Here is a 26271-nt window from a genome sequence, read left to right on the forward strand (position 1 = left end):
GCCATGCAAGAGAACCCTGACAAATGAGGAAGAATATGGATAGAAACGGATAATACATGGAAATAGAAGTTTAACGTAAACAAGAAGGGAATGGGTTATTATTCTAAGAAAGGATGCCATACCTGCCAGAGCTTGTTTAGATGGAATTGATTTATTCACAGCAGTAATGGAATCTGCAGTGTTTTTTGGGAAATGGTCTCAAGGTGGAATGGTATCCATGTATCATTTATAACTCTCTTTGGAGCTTTAGAGGAACTGCGGTCAGGCAGCCCTTTGGCACACACAGTCTGAAATACAGAATATATCCACATGATATTTTCACATAACTTATAATATTCTTAGTGTCCATATGTGAACCTAAGCATTCCCATATAATGATTCCTCAACGGCAACAATAAGTATTGTGATGTGACCTCTAAAGAGCAAACCAAGCCATATTACTTTTCCTTGTTGTTTTTTAATTTTTTTTTTATATTCTTTTCTTTAATAATGAATGAGACGTCTAATAAAATATATAGGATTATAAAACTCTAGTGGAGTTAGACATTTCAAAGTTCATGCAGGTGAATTTCATTTGCAAAATGAATGAGCTAAGTCGTAAAGACAGAAAGTGATACTTCCAAAATTGAATAATAAATATATTCACCTCTTATTTAACAAGTATTGAGAACTTACAGTGTGCTAGGTGCTGGGGATGCATTGGTGAAAAAGGCAGATGTGGTATTTCTATTTGTTTTCATGACTACTATAACAATTTACCACAAATCTGTGGCTTCACACAACATTACTTTATGATGTTACAGTTCTGAAGGTCATAAGTCTCAAATACCATGTTTCCCCGAAAATAAGACCTAGCTGGACAATCAGCTCTAATGTGTCTTTTGGAGCAAACATTAATGTAAGACCCGATATTATATTATTATATTATATTATATTATATTAATTATATTTATTATATTATATTATACTATACTATACTATATTATACTATACTATACTATACTATACTATATTATATTATATTATAGAGACCCGGTCCTATATTATATTAAAATAAGACTGGGTCTTATATTAATGCTTGCTCCAAAAGATGCGTTAGAGCTGATTGTCCGGCTAGGTCTTATTTTCAGGGAAACACAGTAGGATTCACTGTTCTTACTGTTGGCAGGGCTATGTTCCTTTCCGAATGCTCTATGCAAGACTGTGTTTGCTTGTCTTTTTCAGCTTCTACTTTCCTTGGCTCATACCTCTCTTCCATCTTCAAAGCCAGTAATGGCTGGTTGAGACTTTCTCACATCGTACGTATCACTGATACTGACTCTTCTACCTCCCTCATCCATATTGAAGGAATCTTGTAATTACATTGGGCCTATCCATATAAGCCAGGATAAAATCATGAAGGTCAACTTTAATTTCATCTGCAACTTCAATTCCTTATTAACATGTAACATAACATATGCAAAAATTCTTGGGATTAAAACATTGCGGGGGGGTCATAATTTTGCCTACTACAGTATTGTTCATAATGTCTGAAAGTACCCCAATTTTGTATGCATCTTTCCTGACTCGAGTAGCTTGGTTCCATTTATTTTTTATTTTTATTTAAAGCCACATAATATGTTTTTCTTGTTTTAAATTTAATTTATTATACAAATAAAATTAATACTCAAATTCAGTGACAATCTATAAATAATTACTATTTGTATATCTTGCAATTTGTGTGTTGCCAACAACACCATCAGACTATTAGATTGGTGCAAAAGTAATCGTAGTTTTTGCAATTATTTTTAACCTTTTAAACCTCAATTACTTTTGCACCAACCTAATAAGTAACCTCAGTATACAACAGCAACGTAAGTCAAGATGGCACTATTTTTGTCTTTACTTTACAAAGAAGAGAACAACTATGGCTTAGAAAAATTTTGTGATCATTCCAGCTCACTTGGCTAGAAGTATTACAGCGGCAAACCACAGTTTTCTGTTTGTAAAGCCTTTGTATTCCAACCTAGCCTCAGATTTCTGAATATTTGTATAGATCGTTTTTCACTAATCTTTATATGGTCACTCCAAGATGGTTAATCCACAGCTACCAGGGAAATCCATAATCCATACTGACCATCAAGAAAGACCTCTATGGCCTTAATTCTGTCTTACCACAGTGTATGTTAGGAGAGGTTCAGAAGTTTTTCTTTTTCAAGTATTCGTCCCAATGTTTAGACACCTCTCCATTGGTGAGCATACCAGAATGGTTAGAAGGCATAATGGTGAAGTGATTAGTAGCCCAGGTTCAGAGGTATGTCCCCTGGGTGCAAATCCAAGGTATATTCTTTGCTAGCTCTTTGAGGCACATTCCTTGAAACTTATGTGTCTAAGTTTCCTAAACAGGAAAATCTTCATAATAATAAACTAAGAGAATAAAAGTAAGTTATGACATAGAATGCATTTATGAATATCTGATATAGCATGCACTCAAAAAGTGTCAGTTATTTTTATTATCTCTAATTTAAAGATAAAGTCTTCTGAAAAATGACATTTACCATTTTGTTGCATAAATTATCAATGAAACCAAAATTTTAATTAAATATCCACAATGATATCAGCACTTTATTGGGCATCATGAACCCATAAGAAGCTCATAAATTATCACATGCTATGTGCCAAGCTTGGCATTATTAACTTGCCAGGATCAGCTAGAATGGTTTCTTAGAATGAATTCAGTTCAACCATATTGCAACTCCACAGGCTGCAGCACAGATCGTCTAGGCAGGACATGTGTGAAAGTTCAATGCCAGCACGATAACCACTCACTCTCCTGTGCTGGACTAAAGCAGAATTACTGTTGGCAGGGAAGATTGATGAAACATTCTTAAGATTCACGATGGAAGAATTTCAAACGGCTGCATAGACACTGACTGCTGGGAAACTGTATCTTTTGGCAGACCAGTGGAGCAGGCAATTGCCATTTGGAGCCAAGTGGCTCAAAGCTGATGAAAGAAGAAACAGAGCCTGCAACAATAATAGTTTGTATCAGGCATGACTCCCCAGAGACCAGGGGATGGAGGAACACAACCAGTGTGGGGACCATAGAGAGATGTTGCAGGCACAAGGTCATATGGACAGAACTCACTATTAAATGCACTATTAGTACTTACTTGCAATCATGTGACATGTTATAGTTAGCAAAGCAATTTCCTAACAGTTATCCTAATAGACCCTACATTAATACTGCGAGCTAGGTGGGCAGCTCCCCTTTTGTAATCTGAGAAACTAAAGCTAAGAGAGTTCAAGTTAGGTGCCAAGCAGCCAAAACTACATCTAAAAGTCAGATTTTTAACATTCTACTTTAAGAATCTTTTTATCACACCAGGTTTAATTTCATGTAAGAAAATAACTGTGAATGCACCCATCAGGAATGACACAGATAAGGAAAAGTAATAAAGGTAAACATAATACAGAGGACATCAAGGATATCAGGAAAAACATAATTATTGAAAGTGCTTCAAACTGAATCTAGATGTATTCTTCTTTGTCAATAAAAGTATGTTTTATTCTGGCAAATAAAGTAAATTTATCCACAATCAAACTTTTCTCCAGCTGCCACGCAGACAATATTGCTTATCTTTGACAAATTCAATTTTAAGAGTAGTCATTAAACAATAATTAGAATGGATCAGTAGAGTTTACCTGTGCAATTTCTGCATCTGTTGGCTAGCACAGAAAGAACCTTTTGTAAGTCCATACATGTTATACAAGGACTAATTTTTCTCATATCTGAGACAGCATTTATAGCTGCTCTGTTTGCAAGATCTTTGGACTGTGCCTAGGGCTATGGACATACCCATAAAGCTTCACCAAAGAAGCGGTCTCCAGAGTGTTCTCTATGGCTGATCTGCATTGCTTTCAAATTAGCCTTTTTTAGTAGTTTTCTGAAGCATACCATTTAACAACTGGCAGGAAAAATAGCACAATTTTGGTCTAGCCAAAATTTAGCTTAAAGGAATAAACTCAATTGGGTTATTAACCTATCTTACCAGTAATGAAAAACAGTTTTTCTTTGATTTCCTCTCAGCCTGGATAGACCTACAGCTCATTTAACAGATTTTTGTCCCTGTCCTATTGTTCCACCGTTAATAGGACCTTGACTTGCTCTTTCACCAACCAGGGCTGCAGTTTGCCATCCTGGGAAGTGTGAACAATACTTTTGATTGCCAATTTTAGGTTTTTAAACCTAGATTTACAAATTAACTCATCTTTACAGTTTTAGGAAAATAGTATCTACTTAATGCAAATTTTTGATGAATTAAGATTTTAATATCAAATTTAATGAATTACATTGTACTTCTTCCGGTTTTCTTTATAGCCATGACATTCCTCATCACTACAAAATTCGCAATGGACAGACCTACAGCTTCCTAAACATCTATACAAAGCTAAACCATGAGTGCATTTGAGTATAAAATGGATACATGCTCCCTAATGTCTCTATAGGAAGTAAATATTAGCTTCATTTTCAACAACTCCCTATATATTTTACTTTTTCTGTATGTGTATATATCTCTATATAATTGCTGCTGCTTTGGATATAAGAGTTTTATTGCAGGATAATAATTAATTTTGAATACCAATACAATAATTTTTATTGCTTTCTTTGAACAAATTATAAGAATAATTACCGTGCACTCTTATTTTCCTCTACTAAATTGGAAGCTCAAAGATTTTGCATCTAACTTATATTTTATTCCATTTTATTTTTCAAATTTTCTTAATGCCCAAAATTGCTATACAGACTGACTTGACACCAATTGCATTTACTTTACAAATTGGTTTATGGAAAATAAGCATTACTGTACTCATCAGTCCTCTCATATAGGAATGCAATGCATCTCTGACTTTATTACAAATTCTTGTGTTCTTAAGGTTTTTTCCCAATTATCTTTTAACATATGCTCTGATACTATTTTGATACATGTTAAAATATGCTTTAGATACTTTCTTCTAAAAGTTTAAAGATCTATTCTTATTAAAGCTATTCTCAAGTCTTTATTTTTTTATTTTATTATGAATGAAGTACCTTTAATTCATATTTTCTGAGAAGTTTCCATATTTGTAGAACAACTATCAAATTTAAAAAATTTTAAAAACTATCTCTTATTTAATGTTATTAATTTGCTTCAATTGAGGTTTTATAAGTAATCTTATCACGCACTTTTAGTGTTATTTTGTCTTTTTTCTCTCCAATAATTATATTTTACACTGTTGTCACTTTGTCATATTTGTAACTATATAGTAATATCCATGTATTTTAATTGTTATGCATAATATTGACTATTGGCATAAAATAGGTATTTATTCACTCTAAAATACAGAGGGTGCCAAAAAATGTACATACGTTTTAAGAAAGGAAAAAACTGTGTTAGTATATCCTCTAACAAAAGATGAATACAAGTCACGTTTGACTCCTGCAATTACAAGAGGTGCTCACAGTGGTTACCATCAGCATCCAGACACGTCTGATTACAGCGAACTACTGCTTGAGCAACGTTGACCAAAGTGTTAACATCTCTTAAAATGTGCATACATTTTTTTTCGCACCCCCACTATTTAGTTAGCACCAGCCTCTTGCCAGTTAACTGTGCTGGTTATTTGTGGTCACATTAACTCTTACAGAAAAAAGATCCAAAAATGTAAAGTAGATCAGACAGAATAGAAGCGCATTTTCTCTTCTCACAAGAATACAAAGTGGGCTTCAGGGTTAGGGAGATTGTCCTCCTCAATGCAGATATTGAGAATCCAAGGTCAGTGGAAGAGTCAGCCTTCATCCTCAAGTGACTTCAAAGTCACACTGAAGATTTAATCTATTTCAGGCTGGAAGACGGTTAGCACAAGGAATACTGGTCATAAGACTTTTGAGGGCTAGCTCTTGAAATGATGCAGGTATCTTTTTCTCACATCCCATTGGCTATACTTCAATCACAGGGTTCACACCTTACTGGTAGGAGGTTAGAATGCCCAGAAAGAATCAGAGATCATGAACTTGGAGAGAAGTTAGCAATCTCTGCCACAGACACTTCTGCTATGTGAATTTGAGCATAAATCATGAAGGGTATAGTTTAGTATATCTCTTTATCTGTCCATCTCTGTCTTTTTGTATCACTTTCTATCTCTGTATCTCTATCTGTAACAGTGAAATCCTCTCTTTCTCTCTCTGACTCAGGCTAATAGCTCCTGCCATAGATAGGCTAATTAAATAGCGGAATACTGCGTGAGGCTTGAATATTGTGCACAAACAGCCCTTTGTTAGAAGGGGTCTCTCCTGAAGAGGTAGGAAATATGAACAAAACAATGATTGTTACTTAATTCCACGGCTAATTAAGGATATATTTTATGAGCCTATAAAACATATTGGGCAAGAAGTTCTCCTAGTTCCCACCCTACTCTCACTTTAAAATGAATTTCTTAGCAAGATTCTTGCAAGGACTGAGTGAGATTAGATCCATAAAGCGTTTAGGTTAGTTGATATGTACATTGTAGGCTTTTAATGGTAGCTACCAATAATACTATGAAAAGGATGATTTTTCAATGGACTTATAGGCGTTACTCTAAGTTTTTTTCTTTTTATTTCTTTTCATTTATTTATTGTTAGTTTCAGGTGTATAAAACAATGTAATAGTCAGAAATTTACACCCTTCCCAAAGTGACAACCCCCCTCCCCAATCTACAACCCCTCCGACATCGCACACAGCCACCACAGTTCCACTCACCCCATTCCCTGCGCTGCACTTCACATCCCGTGACTATGTATGTATATATATATTAAACTACAGTCGAAACCCTGTAAGTTTTTTATCTTATTGAAGAACTGAATGTTCCTCAATAAACATCCACTCCATTTAGTGACAATAAAAAATATTTTGATAAAATTTTGAAATGAAAGGATGTCAATTAAAACGTCCTCGTCTTTTATACAATAACACTTTAGCCCTCAGAGTCAACTAAATGTCCATTACCTATTAGAATTTTTACTGACATTACTCCCACACGTGTTAAAACATAAAATGATGTTTACCTGGTATGGATTTGAAAGAAAAAAATATATATGGAAGAAACTCAAATCAGTTTGACCAGAAAGAAGCACACTCAGAAAACAAGTCATTAGATTTAACTTTAGGTATCAGAGGGTCAGTAAAATGCTAAAAGACAAAATTTCTAGAGGAGAATTTTCTTGACAATCACATGGCAAGAAGTCAAACGTCAGAGCATTCCAATGTCAGAAAGCAAACAGAAACAATCTGTTTTCTCCTAGTAGATGGCTAATTCCACATGGTGCAGGCTGAATAATCATCAACAGTACAATAATCCTCTGGTCAAAATTCCCTCTCTTAGAAATCTTTCATAAAACATTTTTTATGACTTGCACGTGTACTGAAGCCATTGATTGAGCAAAATATTTTCCTGCAGACTTGTTGCACTTCCAGCTTAATGCAGCAGAATTAAAATGCAACTAAGCCGATGGAATCTAAAAAAATGAAATGGAGTTTGGGACATGTGAAAAGAAAGGGTCAGAGGATTCCCTACAGATGAAGTAAACAAACATTTGGTAAGTTAAAAACAAAATAGCATAAAGAGAATTTTTTGTCAAACTAATATATGAGATCAAACAAGACCGTAGCTAAAATTAACATTACAAACTTCCATTTAATGTAAAGGCTACGCTTTTATAATATAGCATTAAATACTTTTTCTAGGACTCAAGAATTATTAATCAACTATTCCATTGTTCTTTCCTTTCCCTTTTTTCTTTTCTTTTTTCTTTCTTGGATTATAGTGAACATACGCATACAATGAATAACATATATATCATAACATATATTAAATTTGATAAATGGTAACATAAGGACGTCAGACAATTAAGTTGGCGAACTCATCCGAGGAAAAAGCACTGCATACCTCATTGTTGAATATCACTATGGTCACCTTTTGAAGTACTCCCCTTGGAAAGCTATGCACCAACCCCAACCCCTAGTCCACCCTTCAAAGCAATTTTGGAACTCTTTCTGGAATGGCGATCAGAACTGTCCTCGTATTACCTGTGATGTCCTGAATATCATCAAAACGTCTTCCTTTCAATATTTCCTTTATCATTGGGTAAAAAAAGAAGTTATTAGGGGCAAGATCAGGTGAGTAGGGAGAGTGTTCCAATATAGTTATTTGTTTACTGGCTAAAAAGTCCCTCACAGCCAGTGCAGTGTGAGCTGGTGCATTGTCGTGATATTGAATTGTTGGCGAAAAGTTCAGGTAATCTAAGTTTTTCATGCAGCCTTTTCAGCACTTCCAAACAGTAAACTTGGTTAATTCTTTGTCCAGTTGGTAAAAATTCATAGTGAATAATCCCTTTGCTATCAAAAGAGGTTAGCAACATCATTGCAACAAGTTTGAGAACTTAATTGTCAGACCCGGTACATAGACACCAGTGAAACCACAATCACAACTGAGTTAGAGATCATCTCCGTCAGCCCTAATAGTTTCTTCAGCTGCCTTTATAATTCATATTACGTCACCCTCTATTTTGTGCTCGTCTCAGCCTATTGATACACTATGGACTACAAATGCCTGGGGCACTGACCTGGTCCCTAGGAGAGCTTCCCACAAACATCTCTACTTCAGAACCAGTGTAGCCCTTGAACAAGCACTTGTGGTTCTTATGATTGCAAGACACACTTCAGCAATAACCATCAGGAAACTTTGGGGAAAAACGTAAAAGGCTATTACTTATAGTCCTGGAGGGAGCATGCAAGGCATGCCTGGGGACACAGAGAGAGATCCCAGATAGAGAGAAAGTATATCTGGATCTAGGATTCTATTTTTATTGGGGTCAAAGGTGGGGGCCTTAGTTTTTGCAGATTCACTCCATATTGGTGAATTTGAAATATGAGAGTGAGAATTTAAGGCCCAGGAAGGTAAAAACAAAGGGCCCATATGGACAGTTATCAAAATCAACCAACATCTTTAAAATAAAGGAGCTTCAGGGATGGGAGCCAGCCTGGCCCTTTACCTAGTCCCGGGGCTGACAATGTGTTTGCGATAGCTCTTAAAGAAGTGAATTCTTCTTTAAAGTACATGTATGGACAGAGAATCTGAATGGACACTTCTCCCAAGAAGACATACATGGCCAACAAAAATATGAAAAGATGTTCAATGTCACAAGCTATTAGGGAAGTGCAAATCTAAATAGCAATGAGATACCATGTCACACCTTTTAGAATGGCTTTCATGAACAAGACAAATAATAACAAGTGTTGGAGAGGTTGTGGGGAAAAAGGAACTCTCATACATTGCTGGTGGGAATGTAAATTGGTATAGCCACTATGGAAAACAGTATGGAGTTTCCTCAAACACTTAAGAACAGAATTACCATATAACACAGCAATCCCTCTTCTGGATATCGAAATCCCAAATTTGAAAACATTTATCCGTAAAAATATAAGTACCCCTATGCTCATTGCAGCATTATTCACAGTAGCCAAGACATGGAACCAACTGAAGTGTCCTTCAATAGATGATTGGATAAACAAGATGCGGCATGCATATATATATATATATATATATATATATATATACATATATATATATATATATAATATTATATATATAATGATTATATATATATATACGATTATATATATATAATATTATATTATATATGTATAATGGAATATTACACAACCATATGAAAAAATGAAATACTGATGTTTTCTTGCAACAACATGGATGGATCTTGAGAATATCATGCTAAGCAAAATAAGTCAGGTGGAAAAATTAAAAACATGACTTCATTCATATGTGGGATATAAAACTGAAAGCAACAAACAAACAAAATTTATAGACAACAGTTTAGTGGTTACCAGAGGGGAAGGGGGGAAGGGGGTGGTAGATGAGGGTAAAGAGGGTCAACTATATGGTGATGGAAGGAGAACTGACTCTGGGTTGTTGACACACAATGCAATATATAGATGATGTATTATAGAAATGTACACTTGAAACCCATATAATTTTACTAACAAATATCATACCAATAAATGTAATAAAGATAAAAATAAAGAATGTAAGGAGCACAATAAAGAATGTTTTTTAATGTCAATGGTCGAAAAGCACTAATTAAGAGTTAGAGATTGTCAGACTAGGTCTAAAAACACCCCCACCACCAACTATATGCTGTGTGTAAGAAACCTACTTAGGGCATAAAGAAACATAAATAAAAATGAATAGATGGAAAAATATACCATTTTAACACTAAATAAAAGAAAGCAAGAGTAGCTATTATATTAATTTTAGACAAAGCAGATGTCAAGGCAAGGAAAATTATAAGGGATAAGGAAAGACATTATATAATGATAAATTGGTCAGCTCCCATGAGGGTATAACAATTCTTAACATGTTAAGAATTGAATATCAAACTACATGAGGCAAAAACTAATAGAACTGCAAAGCTAACTATGAAAAAGAGAGAGGACACACACTACTAGTAAAGGAAGTAAAATATATGCACATTGGAACAGAAGACATAAAGTTGCTTTTGTTCTCAGATGACATGAAAATTTGTCTATGTAGAAAATTTGAAACCATCAACAATTAAACTACTGGAACTAATAAGTGATTATAACATGCATACTTTAATCACTTTCCTATATACCAAAAATAAAAAAAAGTAGAATTTGAAATTAAAAACATAATTCCATTTACATTATCACCCAGAAAAAGGAAATAATTTGGTATAAATCTAACAAGATATGTATAAGATTTATGAGAAAAATTATACAACATTGATGAATGAAATCAAGTAAATAAATGGAAAGATATTTCATGCTCATGCATATTGTCCAAGTGTCAGTTCTTTCCCATGGTCTGCAGATTGAAAGCAATCCCAATCAAAATATCAGCAAGTAATTTTATGGAATTTGACAAACTTAAAGTTTATACAAAGAACCATAAAAACCAGAATAGGGCACACAATTGAACATAAAGATCAAACAAAGTTGGGGGATTGATACTACCTAACTTCAAGACTTTCTACAAATCTATAGTAAAGTAAACAAAACAATGTGTTATTGGCAAAAGAATAGACAAAGAAATCAATGGAACAAAATAGAGAGCCCAGAAACAGACTCCATTAAGATAGATGATCTTTGGCAAAGGAGTAAAGGCAGGACAAGGGAGCAAAGATAGTCTCTTCAACAAATGGTGCTGAAACAACTGAACATACTTATACAAACAAATTAATCCCAACACAGAACCTACACTTGTCACAATGATAAACTCAAAATTGATCACCGACCTAAATATAAAAACGAAACTATAAAACTCCTAAAAGAGAACATAAGAGGAAACCTAGATGACCTTGGGTATAGTGATGCCTTTTTAGATACACAAAGATACAACCTATTGAAGAAATGATTGATAAGCTGGACTTCATTAAAGTTTAAAATGGCTGCTTTGTGAAAGACAATGTCAAGAGAATGAGAAGAGAAGCCACAGACTGGGAGAAAATATTTGCAAAACACACATCTTAAAGGACTGTTATCCAAAATATAAAATGAACTATTTAAACACACCAATAAACAAACAAATAATCCAATAAAAAACAGGCCATAAACAACAGACACCTCGCCAAAGAAGATGTACGGATGTCAAATAAGCATATGAAAAGATTCTCCACATCATAAGTCATCAGGGAGATGCAGATTAAGACAACAATGAGATACCACTACACATCTATTAGAGTGGCCAAAATTTAGAACAGTGAGAATACCAAATTCTGGCAAATGTGGAGCAACAGGAACTCTTATACATTACTGGGGGGATACAAAATGACTCAGCCACTTTAGAAGACAGCAATTGTGCTTTTTGTTAAATACCCATTGAATTTGAAAATTTGTGTCCAGCCAAAATCCTACACAGATGTGTATCCATACACATGTTTATTCATAACGGCCAAAAGTTGGAGGAAACCAAGATGCCCAGTAGATTAAAAAGAAATAAACTGTGGTAATTCAGACAATAAATATTTGATGCTGAAAAGAAATGAGCTACCAAGCCATGATAAGAAATAGAAGAACTTTCAAAGAATATTACCAATGAAAAAAGTCAATCTGGAAAGGCTACATACTAGATGATAGTTACTAAGTGACATTTTGAAAAGGCAAAATTATGGAGACAATAAAAATTTCAGTGGTTGCCAGAGATGGGAGGGCGGGAGGAGAGAAAAATAGGCAGAGCACAGAGGATTTTCAGGGCAGTGAAAATTGTCTGTATGATATTATAATGATGGACATATGGCATTATACATTTGTCCAAACTCATAGAATTCACAACACTGACAGTGAATCCTAGAGTACACTGTGGACTTTGGGTGACAATGATGTGTCAGTGTAAGTTCATCCTTAGTAACAACAACAACAACAACAACAACAACAAAAATGTGCCACTCTGGATCTCTGGAGAGTGATATTGATAATGGGATGGGTTATGCATGTATGGGGTAGGGGGTATATAGAAAATATTTGTACTTTCCTCTTAATTTTGTTAAGTCTACAACTTCTCTAAAAATAGTCTTAAAAATGCTAAGAAATGTTCTATTAAATAATAGGAAAAAATGGACTATGCCAAAGAAGTAGGAGTAAATTTTTTACTTAAATTCATTGGGGTAACATTGGTTAATAATGTTATATAATTTTCAGGTGTACAAGTTTATAATTTGAGATCTGTGTACTCTATTGAATGCTCCCCACCCGAAGTCTAGTTCCCTTCTATTAACAGATATTTGACCTCCTTTACCCAGTCTGTCCTTCCCCATCCGCTTTCTCCTCTGGTAACTCCCATTCTGTTGTCCATATCTATGAGTTTGTTTTTGTTTGTTTTGTTAGTTTGTTTGTTACTTTTTGTTTTACAGTCCACATGTGAGTGTAATCATACAGTTTTTGTCCTTTTTGCATCTGATTTATTTCACTTAGGATTACACCATCAAGATCCATCCGTTTTACACAAGTAGCAATTTTTCATCAATTTTTTATGGATTAAATTCTTAATTGTGCTGTTAAATCTGGTAAATTAATACAGATCAGCTCTTTCTGAATTTCTATCCCTGACTCTCTTCTGATGTGAATCTTCTTTATCCCTTAGTATTCTACTTCTGCCAGTTTTGATGATAAGTTTACTGGTTATGACTCCATTAAAGTAGAGCCTTAACATTTCTCTGTTTTTGATCAACTGCTTTCCTTTAAACACAGGCGTGTCTTATGGCAGGCACTGACAATTTTTTAGTTGATGTTAATTCTCCGAGGAAGTTATGAACATTGGAAATGAAATAAAAAGAAATGCAATAAGAAATAAAATCAGAGAAAAGAAACTATTTCATAGAATAAATAAATTATAATTATCTTGGCAATCCTGATTGAACAAGGTGACAGAAAAACTTCTCTGTGGAATACTTTCCATTCTACTCATTTTTTAGGAAGTATGTCCTCCTACAATGCATATCTATTAGAGTTATAATCTTGACTGATTTAGACCCTGTAAGCTTTCCAAAAATTATCACTTATATGAAACAGAATAATCAAAACTCTTAGTTATGTGTAGATTGTGAAAAGTAATAGGGAACATAATAAATTGCCCATGCAGAAGAAATAAAAATGCTTAAAATAGTCAGAAAATCCTCCTCCAAGAGATAGTCCTTCTAAACAAAATGCAGGCATTAATAAAACAGCATATGTAAACTTTTCCTATCCTGAAGGCTATAAACTGCTAGGTCATCCACACTCTCTTAATTATTCCTTGCAATTAGAATTACTTTCCTGGAAAATGCTACTGTATTTCTTTATTGGGGGCCAATGTCTTACATTAAGCTTACATGATGCTGACATGTTGGGAATTTTCTGGAATAGAAACATAGTTCCTTTATTTTTTTGGTTCCTTTGGGCAGGGGGGAAGCATGCTCTCAAAGAAATCCATGTATTCATTCCCATTCAGGGTTATTTCCTTTACCACATCTTCAGAGTTTCCTTCTAGTAAAAGTAATTATGGATAAAACTGTCTTCTTGGTTTATTCCCTTTGTTTTTTATCTGCTTACTTCTGTTTTATGTACACATATATACAAATTTGATAGAGAAATCATATGCACAGAAAGAATATAATATAGATGGAATTAGTAAAAGTGAAAAACAAAAATTAACTTGATTCAAATGTGTGTAAAATCAGGAAAATTGCACAATATTCTAGGAAAAAACACATTTATATCCCTGCCAAAAATAGCACTGAAATTTATAGTCTTCTCCATTCCCCAACACAATAACCAAAAAAAAAAAAAAACTAGTAAATGCTCTGAAATTTCTTATGACTATACTGAAGAGATATTATTTACATATCTTGAAAAATACAGGAATTACTAGCTTTTACAAAATTAATTAAAATAAATCTTGAAAACTGTTTGCTCTTGATTTGTCTACAAGGAGAAAACTGAATTTCTTAATTAGATTTATCATATAAACTTTATTTTACCTTCCTCTGTACATGTCAGATATATGTGTATGCTAAAATGAGGTTACTCTGACATTTAGGGTTTTTGTTTGCTTCTGTATTTCTTTTCCAAAAGCCATATGCTAGATAATTTCATTTTATTGGTAACATGTGGCCCATAAAGAAAATTGCTCTGACCTTTTTTTATACCTAAATTTCCCCAGCTAGGCCAAAAAACCCATTGCATACTGAGAAACCATTTCCTTATTTAACTGAATAATAGAAAAAGTAGAAAAGTAGATGTTGAATAAAACAGCTTAGTTTTATTAACAATGGCAAACCCAATTTCTAAATTAGCATAACACATTCCATCACTGGTGATGAAAACCAGATTGATTCTCATATTGTAGATGATTGCTATTATTTCTGGCATTATAATATGAAATATGATATGAGTTATAATTTAATCCATAGAAAAACTGAATCTTACCACACTATTCAAGGTATAAAAATCAGCAGGTCTACTGAATTACGTTCATATTTTTAAAACCTGCTGACATTTGTTATTACATCCTATATTTAGGAGATTTAGAAATTAGTCCTCTCCTTAAAAATCAGTCTATGGTGCCTGCATTTAGTTTCTGTGGCTGCTGCAATGAATTGCCATAAACTGAGTGTCTTACAACAGAAATTATTCTCCGACAGCTTTTTTTTAAAGTTTATTGGGGTGACAATTGTTTGTAAAATTATATAGGTTTCAGGTGTACAATTCTGTACTATATCATCTATATACCTATTCTGCCATAAGAAAAGATGAAATAGTCTCTTTTGCCACAACATGGATGGATCTCCTGCAATTTTCGAGGCCAGACATCTGAAATCAAAATGTCATTATCAGTGGGGCTGACCTCTCTGGGAAGCCTCTAGGGGAGTATCCTCCCTCTCCTCTTCCAGCTTCTAGTGGATCCAGGCATTCCTGGGCTTGGGGTTGTATGTACGTCCAAACTTTTTCCATCTTCACATGGCCTTCTTCTCTGGGTTGTATCTTTTCTTCTGTCTCTTATAAGGACACTTGTCATTGGATTTAGGGCCCACACAGATAATCCAGGGTGATCTCACCATAAGATCTTTAATTTCGTAATATCTACAGAGACTCCTTTTCCAAATAAAGTAATATTCATAGGTTCTGGAAGTTAGAATGTGGGCATATCTTTTGGGGGTCCTTTATGCAACCCACTGTACTACCAATACATGCATATACTTTTTTCCAACAGTAAGGCCACAATCAAAGTTATATAATGTTAAAAATAATTGCTGGAGGGAATTATGAAGTCAAGTTGTAAGAATTGTGGTTTTTTGCTAACCGATTACTTAGGCAAAATTTTCTTCCATAGCCAACAGAGTGGCTCATGTCAGGTGATGTAAAGAAAAGAGATATTGTGGATGTCTTTTAAGCATAGAATGGCAAATGGTACATTTATTTGGAAAACATAAATTGATCATTTGTCACAGGGTTGTCCATGCTTTGCAAAATTATGTATACAAGATATATATACATATATATATATATATTAAAAATAAAACTATATATAATTATATATTAAAAATAAAACTGTATATATATATATATATATATATATATATATATATATATATATATATATAAATATATATACAGTTGTATTTTTTCCTCGTGAGATTAATCCAAGAGCGTTTGTAGCATAAAATTTAAAATAACAGGCAACATCTCTAAGCTCTTTTGTTAACAACTACCAAATAAAACTCCCTGCCTTCCTTTCCCACTACAAATTATACTAAAACATATATACTTCAAGAAGTGTGTATCTAAAAGTTACATTTATCTAAAATCTGGATTAGCCTGTGTATATATGTCTTTTATATATAAAAAATTGAATGTATTTACCTTGTAATTAATATTCAGATAAAGAATTGGATTTCTTTCATCCTCCTCAGAAAATGACTATTTTAATAGCATTCAGATTAAAATCTGAACTCAGATTTAAATGTATATTATGGCTTTTCATCCATTACTTTTATCTAATTTGAAACTCAGATCATCCCATCTTTGGCCAGTCCCATCTTTGACACTTTTGTCACCATTGGTATGACAAGATGTCTCAGATTCAGCCATTTCCCCAAGAAGGAGTGATTTATTTTAGCAAGAAATGGTATTTCAAGATCAAAACTTAGATGTTAGTGACGCTCATTGCTTCTGAAGTTCTCACTGTTTCTAGACCTTTTTGGTAAACAGAGCTAAGAATTACGTGTGTGTGTTACCTTATGAATATATCATTATAATAATAATTTCATATATTATAAAAAGTAACTGCTCATAATTTTATAAATATTAATTTCTTTAACAATCCAAAAATGTCTTCCACATTCTTTACTTGAAGAAAGAAACACATGCAAAGAATGAAGCAATTTCCTTTACATGTGCATTTGATGACAGAATCTTTACTGGAATTCCTACCTTCAAACTCCAATGTCTGTATTATTTCACAAAAATATTAGGTTACGGCAACTAAATCTCTTTTTCTTCCTCACACTGACATCTTAACTCCACTGCATGTTAAAAAGTAAATTCATACATATAGATTTCTATCACTATAAATCACTGTAAAACTTAATGATCTGGAAACTCAGGTTAGCCTAAACGGCAAACAAATGAGTAAAGAGTAATGACAAAGATACTTCATATTTTAAAGTCAGTAGAGTAGAAGAGGAGAGAAGATAAATTGAAAATAATTTAGAACCCTTAAGTTTTTAGATAATTTTGTTGTGTTTTATACCTTGAAAATTCAGCTTGAATGGTAAGCCATTCACATACACAATGCTTTTAGTTCCTGCCAGTGTAATCACGACCACAATGCAGACACACATGCACCTTGGAGAGCAGTTTTAGGCTATGTGCTTTGATTCATGATTTCGGGAAATGTTCAAAATCACTGAGGACTGGTATGTAGTAAGTCTATTTAGTTTCAATCTAAAAAGCCCAGAGGTTCAAAAGATCACTAGCAATTTTGGACCATATTATTTCTCAGTAATGTTTGGGGGAGAGTTTTCTGAAAGAATCTAAAAGTAGTGTTTTGTTAAATTGGAAATAGGTTCTCTGTGGGGAGGAAACACTGGGTTCTCTAATGGTTGGTATGACTATATTAAGCCACCTATCTTAATCCTATGTCTAGAGTCTTGACTTTTTTGTTGAACCCTTTCCTTTTTATAGTTAGTAGAAAATGAAAATATGTCTTTAGGTCCAGTGAAATATGAACTAGAAGTATTAAAGTTAGTGTTATAGAAGAGAATCTTGATGTTTATCTCTAAATTTTATTAATATTTGGGTGCCTTGCATTAGTCCAAGTATTTATTTTGGTAGTAAATACAATGATGAAGAAAGTAATATAAAAACCTAGAAAGTGGAAATAATTTAACAGAGAAAACTGTATATTCTAAGAGAGCAGTGATAATTCTGTACAAATATCTTTGCTAAACTATGTTTATGTATGACTTAGGATGGTCTAATTTACAGTACAGTATAGTAATATTGTACTCATGTTTCACTTAGGATATGTAACTGTGTGTGCCTAGCAAAAAAATAAATCGGGGAGAGAGACAGAGACAGAGACAGACCATTTGGCTGAGAATAAGTGTGATATAGGATATATAAGTCCAACTCATAAGCTAAATTTCAATTTTCAGATACCTAAATATCTATCATAATGTGAGCATCTCATTATTGATTATTTATTATTAAAACAAAACCCTGACTACTTCATCTGGTGCTTAAACAGCTACCATCCCAATGGTGAACGTAAAATTGGCTGTATTAGCTTTAAAGAGGACTACTACATCTGTCTTCAAATGATTTCGTCACAAGGACATTTTGAGGGAATTGCTGACCATTTGCAAAGTTTTCTTTTTCTGGTCTCTTTAGAATCCAGTCCACACATGTGATTCTTCTCCTCTCCATGGGCTTTGCTTTAATGATATCCAACACTTCAATCTTAGTAGTCAGTATATCTTTGCAATCTGAACACCAACCGTTTGTTTCTGTGCATATCAGGTATTCCCCTCTTTTGGCATCACCCAAGGAAAGATTAATTTATAGCCAAACAATATACATTAAAAATTATTTGCAGTAAAATTTAATATTACAAAGCATGGTAATACAGACTAAATTTCTGTTTGTTGTCTTTTGTGACCAACATGTAGCTTCAAATTCTTGACTAAGCACAGTTTATTTTCAATAAAAATTCCAGTTACAAAATAATGCCAAGTGATTTTGCATTTGTTCTTCAGTATTTCTTACAAATTTAGCATATACAACAATACAAATACACACACACACACAAATCGTTTCTTTATATCTATATAAAACATTTTGCTGAATAAATTAGACATGATATTTGCTATAGAATGATTGACTGTGCCCCTTCCACCCCGAATTATTGTGCTGAAACCCAATGCCCAATGTGGTACTTGGCGGTGGGGCCTTTGAGGCATGATTAGGTCATGAGGGCAGAGCCCTGGTGAATGGGATTAATGATTTTATAAAAGAGACTCCAGAGAACACACTCTCCCCTTTAGTCTTGTGAGGACACATGGAGAGGATGGCCAGCTATGACCTTGGAAGCCAATTCTCACCAGACCTTAAATCTGCCAGCGCATTAATTATAGGATACTCAGCCTCCAGAATTATGAGAAATAAACGTGTGTTGTTTTTAAGCCAATCAGTCTATGGTATCTACGATATTTTTGTTACAGCAGTCTGAATGGACTAAAACACTATTTCAATAACATTTTAAACAAATATGAAAGTGTATCTTACATATTTAAAAATGCAAGCAATAAAATTTCATCGGTTATCTTCAGTTCTCACAAGTTTTATGACCTGTAGCCAAACCAGACTGCACAGGTAGCCAGTTTAGAATGATAACATATGAAAGTAAGAGATTGGGTTAGATCCCATAGAAAACAGAAGCTGACCAAGGATTGAGCTCTATCTAGAGCATTTCCAAAATTTGAAATAAAAAATATGAAAAGGAGCCAGGAATAATAACTGAGAACTGGAAGCCTAAGAAATAGGAGAATAAACAAGTGAATGTAGTGCCTTGAAAGGCAAGTGAAGAAAATATTTCAAGAAGCAGAGAATGACCCACAATGTCAAATTCTCCTGACAGGTTGACTAAGATGAATACTGAGAATTGGTTGTGTTTATTGTGTTTTTATATATGTTTATATATGTGAACATTTAGTATATAAGGCTAGATACAGCAACACATATTTAATGATAACAGCAAGCAATTGTCACTTGTCAGACAGTGTTCTAAATGCTATACATATATTAACCACTTTAATTTTCTAACAATTATAGGAGGTAAATATACTTATTCCCATTTTATAAACGAATAATACTCTCTCTCTCTCCCTTTTCTTCTCTCTCTCTCTCTCTCTCTCTCTCTCTCTCTCTCTCTCTCTCTCTCTCTCTCTCTCTCTCTCACACACACACACACACACACACACACACACACTGAAAATAAGTAAGTGGACCAGGGTCACATATATGGTAAGTGGTACAACTAATATTCAAACCCAGGCAGCCTATATAAATGTGCACAAGGGCAGGTCTATTCCAATTGTGTTGTCTTTTTAAAACTTCATATATGGGTGTTTCTGAGTCTGACACTCAGAGGCCCAAGCATGGTTTTGATATAGTCACACACACTGTGCTCCTAAGGGTTTCCTTCCACAGGATGCCAGTTTAGGGCAAAAAATAATTATAAACTCATGAGATGCTTATTTTTGTAAGAGTGATTTTAGAATCTAATTAGTAAGAACAATACGTTCAACCAGAAACAGTAGTTCTAAATCTTTCAGTCTGAACCTCTATAATTATTAATATTCTTTTTTTAAAAAAAATCTGTTTGTGGCATTGTGCTAGACTCATGAAGAGAAAGTTGTAAAATACAGTTTTCTTCCAACATTTTTTTAAGGCAAGCAGTTACTAGATTATGAAATACTAGTTTTGAATTTATTTTTAAGTTAATCAAGAGTTTATTTAAAGGATTTAAGCAAGGGTGTATGGTATCATTAAATTTCTTCTTTTAAATGTATATCAAATTTAACATGGAGAATGATTTAATGAGATAAACCTATAGTCAGGAAGTATAATTAGAAAACTCTCAGGCAGGGAATGTGATAGAAGTAGTAATTGATGATGGAAATAAGTGAACAGATTTTTGGGATATTTAATGATAGAAATCACATACCTAGTGACTGATTAGATATGTAGCTCAAAGAAGAAGTAGTCAATAATAATTTCGAATTATTTGATTTAAATAACAAAATGAATAATGATGCCATTCGTTGGCATAGGGAAGACTGAGGAAGAAGTAAGATTAATGGCAAAGCATAAGAAAAAAATAATTTAATTTTTAATCTGATTAGTTTGAGATGCCTATTGAACTTTAAAATGGAGATTTCAATAGGCAGTGTTACAACGGGTTTTAAGATCAGGAGATTGATTTGGGCTGGAGGTATTTTAAATCTCATTAAAAAAATCACTTCAAGGAAATCTTTCCTTACGATGTTTCCATTGTTGAGAGCTACCCTGCTTAAATGTGCTTCTGTCAGTTGGACAAGGGCATGGAAACCATACAAGTTGTTCAACAAAATTTGATATGACAAATTCCTATATACTTACTGAAGAAATGAAAAGGATAAATAGGGACAATAAAGTAATTCAGATATAGCAATCGCAAGAAGCAGCTACCACTTCAGGACTGCACAGAGAGAAGAGATTAATTAAGTTAGGCTTACCAGAATCTGTAAGTTATATGTCTTAGGAAGGGACATGGCTTCAAAAGCTCAGAGGATGGTCTCCATAGGTGAGGACCCAGATGTCTGAGGAAACGGCACTGCTCTGATGCCTTGTTGCATGTGTGTTTGTTTGGTAGAAGCAGTTAAAGAAAGTTTAATCCTCAGAATATCCTCCTCCTGCTTCCCCTTCTTCTGCCTCCTAACTCACAATCTAGAAAACATTCTAAAGAGATAGCACAAGGAATGCCACAAATTACTTTATAACTTAGACCAGATTGCTTCCTTGTAAGTTTCCTCCCAAACTGATACAGAAGGTGAAAAGCCTAATGGGGAACAAAGCGTTGACCAGGTTGAGAGAATGCTGCTGTGTAATAAAGAAGGAACTATCAAGTTTCACACTTGATATAGAAACACAGAGATGAGAGGAGGCCTTCTTTTTTGTTTCCTCCTTCCAGTTTGTATATACTGCTTTTTCAAGTCTAAGTAGGTGGTCAATACTTTCTCAGTTAGCAATCAATATTTCATCCCAGTGGCTTTCATGTCATTAACTGATCTTTAGTTTCCTATAGTACAGCTATCACCTTTTATCTATAATTTTATATTATTTCAAAGTCAAGTAAGCAAGTTAGAAGCAGCTGGTTAGTAACCATCCAATGAAAATCTTAACTTATTTCCAGTATAACTATCTGATTTTTGTATCAGTCTGGATATAGAATGGGAAAGCAGTGGTTGAATGCTTATTCTACTGGTGTCATGGGATTCAGGGAGTCAAGTATGTGAGCAAATATGGGTAGAAAAATCCGTATTTTAATTTTATAATTCCAGTTTCTACTTTGCCGAGAAAAATCCACATTCAGAATTAAAACATTAGATAAGCATTTAAAATTCAAAGCCTATACTATTATAAAAACACTTTTTGAGGTTAATAATATTTATGCCATTACCTTATCGGCCAAAAGGTATACCAAATATAAACTTATATAAATTCATTTTACTTGAAAGCATTGTTTTGTTGTTGTTGTAATAGAATAAGTGAAGCAATACGGAAATTTCTTCATTTAACTCTCATTCCAGCTCACCTCCTATCTTCATGCTTTCTCCACCATTTTTAGGAGGCAGGTCTTTGGTTAAAAGAAATAAAAGGAAACTAAAGAACTTTTTGACACAAAAACACCAAATAATGTTATAGGAATTACTTATTATTAGGAAGTAAAGGGTGATTTGACCTGTGGATGTGTCACTCTGAAGGACCAATGAATCCTGCTGGAGTACAAGACCTGAAGAATGCAAAATCGCTTTCCAGGTCCCATCCTTGACATCCACAGTGGAAATTACGTCACTCCCCACCAACCCTCCTCAGCCGAAGATGTCCAGGGAAACAATTGGCTGGAATTTCTAACCCTGTACAGTCTGGTGTGGACAATGGCGGTGGGGATAAGAGAAAGGGAATGGAAGGGAAAATAAGCTCTTCAAATGATTCAGACTTCGATGGCCTGGTTGGAGATTCAGTGTGCAAAGTAAAGAAATTTTAAAAATTTTATTCTGGTCTCCATGAATACTCATAATTATCCAATAATTTTTATATTAATGAATCACTCCTCCTTGGCTTTCCAGATACTGCAGGGCATAATTATGGAATTAAGTTAATTTCAATTTATTCACTATTTAAATTACATTCACTGTTCTTGTTACTACACAAATGTCCTGTGAAGAATTCTAACTTAGTCTAAGCTTGGCTCTGAGTTGTTAAAGCAACAGTTATGTGCCTGCCTTGGGCCTTTCTATGAATCAAGGGTGAATCACGAAGCCATTAATTTAATAACCTACCATTCAATTTAAGAAGACATAGATTTAATGTTCTCGAAGAGAATTCTCTTCTTATCTTTATAAACCATACTAAATGTTGTTATCTTTAAAAACTATTTTTGTATTGTTTATAATAAGTATTATTTGTGAATGAATTTTGTACCAGGAACTGTGTCAGTCCCTGAAAACACAAAGATAAATAAACAATTCAGTTCTTCCCTTCAGGTACTCTCAGTCCAATGAAGGACATACCTGTCGAGCAAACACCAGAGCTAGCTGATCAAGCACTCATCCTGAAAGCCAGGAAGGGGGTGGTTATTTCATACAAAAAGCTTTCATGGCTCATCTATTTCTTCCAATGGTCTTCTTTTGTCCCAATGTTCCAGTCTCCTACAAAACTGTCCAGGAAAGACTAAAGGGAGCTGTTCAATCACTCATCCTAAAAGTGCATGCCAACTAAATCAGCGTGATGCCAGGAGTTTCCAGACTCCCACAGCTTCTAGGTGGTGAGGAAACAACCTATTATATGGTTATGGATCTAGCACCAGGAATGGCATATAAAGTGCCAGGTGATGCAACCTGTAAGAGCAGGAAATTAGTTTCCCATGGAATGAACTTTGACCAATAGAAAACAGGAGACGGACATGGAGAATTTCTTTCCCTTCCTTCCTCACCACCATCAGTTTTCTCCAAAGAATGTCTGCTCATGTAGCCTCTCCTGAGAAGTCCTGAACACTGAGTACACATATCTGCTAAATGACCCACTGAGAATTTAAGTGAATCACATTGAATCAATAGATACATGGCAACATGTAATTCCCAAGTTGGTCTTTCTTTTCTCTTCATCCCTTGAGACCTGTGTTTACTTGTATGGAACTAGGTATAATATTACCACATTGTATGATGGCTGTTTTATGCTTTCTTCCCTAGTCTGTGAAGCTTAACAATTTTGTCCAACTTTACAATTTTACAATTCTACAAAATCTGAACCAAGTCTTTACCTGTGATTATACTCTATATTATCTGTGAATATAAGTGCGATGTCAGCTTTCCTCATAACTTTTTGACAAATATTTTAACCACCTCTAAATATACCTATTTATTTTTATTTCCCTGTAACATTATGATATTATTTTGATGTACTAGAATTTATAAGACTGCATTATGATACATGATTGCATTTTTCTCCCCTACCAATCACTGAGGTGGGATAGAGGCAGTCTTACAAGATTGTGAATCATATAGTATCCGGTGTATAACAGGTAGAAAATAAGAGAACGTTGATTAAAATAGAGATGCATAATATAAGAAATACTGAAATGTTTGATGAAAAAGTTAATAGAAATAAAGTATATTACATAATCTGTTTTTCACATTGTACCCCTGAAGTCCATTTAATAGTTTTGCATTAGGACACTATAGAGTGTTTATTAGATATCGTTCATATAAATAACCTCCACTGAGGCATTTTAGAAAGTAAATTTCATAACTATAATGTTGGCTTTAGAATTGCTTATTAGGCAAGAAGTTAAATTGGTAAGCTAAGCAGAACAAAACCATATAGAAAATCCAAACACATTTCCTTATATTGTTCCATAAAAATGTCTTCAGCTTATATTTTACCTAAGTTTACAGCAAATAGGCTCATTTAACTTCATCAGTTCATTCATTTTATGGATTTTAGGACCTTTTAGACCCACAGTATTATTTTGGTTTTGTTGTACATAGTTTTGTTTCACGAAATCTTATTTATTATCTGTGTAACTCAGTCTTTGAATGTGTCACTTGAAAGTCAACCCCAGGACCCCGCATAATCCTGGAAGCATCTATGGGCTTAAATTCACTTTAGAAAAAAATGGATGGTGCTTTCAAATTTTGCCTCTATTCTTTACATTTTGTCAGTTTGTAGGTTAGTAAAATGACTCAATTATCTTACAGTGGACATATGTACAATTTCTAAGTTTATGCATAACAGAAGTGATTAAAATACATAATTCATTTAATACTTTATTTTTTTTTTCATTTCACTGATGCCTTCTATTGACTTGGAACCTATTGGCTGAAAATAAAACTTTATTACAGAAAAAAATTAATTCACATCAGTGTTCATTTTAAGAAAGCAGCAATAATAAAAAGTAATATCATTTTCCCATTATGGTTTAGAAGAACTAGTGACATTAAATTGGATATATAAAAAAGTGACACTTCATTCCAACTTGCAACTTTAATTAAGCATTTTATTTTAAAAGAAAAAGTGTACTCTGTTCACTTATTGGGAAATTCTACAATGTTAATTCTTTAGTCTGCATAGGACATTATATGCTAAATGTCTAAAAAATGCTTATGGTAGCTGAAAAGGGAACATTATATATTAACTCAATTGACATATATATAACACAAAGTACTGTAAATTGAATAAAAGATTTTAATGCTGAATCCAATTCATCACTAGAAAAATGTAACCTTATGCAATTTAGTGTCTAAGATCTGAATCTTTTCTACAAAGAGGAAAATAAAAGACTCCCACATTCTTACAGACATTAACATAAATAATGAAAATCAACTTATACTAAGATATGTCTCTGCAGTGTATGATGTATACTGGTAATGATCTAACTATATTCAAATGTAATAATAAAGAGTCTGCTCTTCTAACATTTTCTAAGCCAGGAGAGACAGGTAAATTCACAAGTTAGACAGTATGTGTGTGTACGTGTGTGAGTGTGCATGCATGTATTACCGTGTTTCCCTGAAAATAAGACCTAACCGGATAATTAGCTCTAATGCGTCTTTTGGAGCAAAAATTAATATGAGACCCAGTCTTATTTTACTATAATATAAGACCAGATCTTTAATATAATATAATATAATATAATGTAATGTAATGTAATGTAATGTAATATAATATAATATAATATAATATAATATAATATAATATAATATAATGTTAATTTTTGCTCCAAAAGAAACATTAGAGCTGATTGTCCAGCTAAGTTTTATTTTCGGGGAAACACGGTACATATGACCTTGTGGGGAAATAGGCTTCTGAGAAACTAGCAGAAGAAGGTAGAAATATCATTCAGGGACAGCTTGGATATTTAATCCTCTAACTTTAC

This window comes from Rhinolophus ferrumequinum, chromosome 5, assembly GCF_004115265.2.
Source record: "Rhinolophus ferrumequinum isolate MPI-CBG mRhiFer1 chromosome 5, mRhiFer1_v1.p, whole genome shotgun sequence".
Taxonomy (NCBI): domain Eukaryota; kingdom Metazoa; phylum Chordata; class Mammalia; order Chiroptera; family Rhinolophidae; genus Rhinolophus; species Rhinolophus ferrumequinum.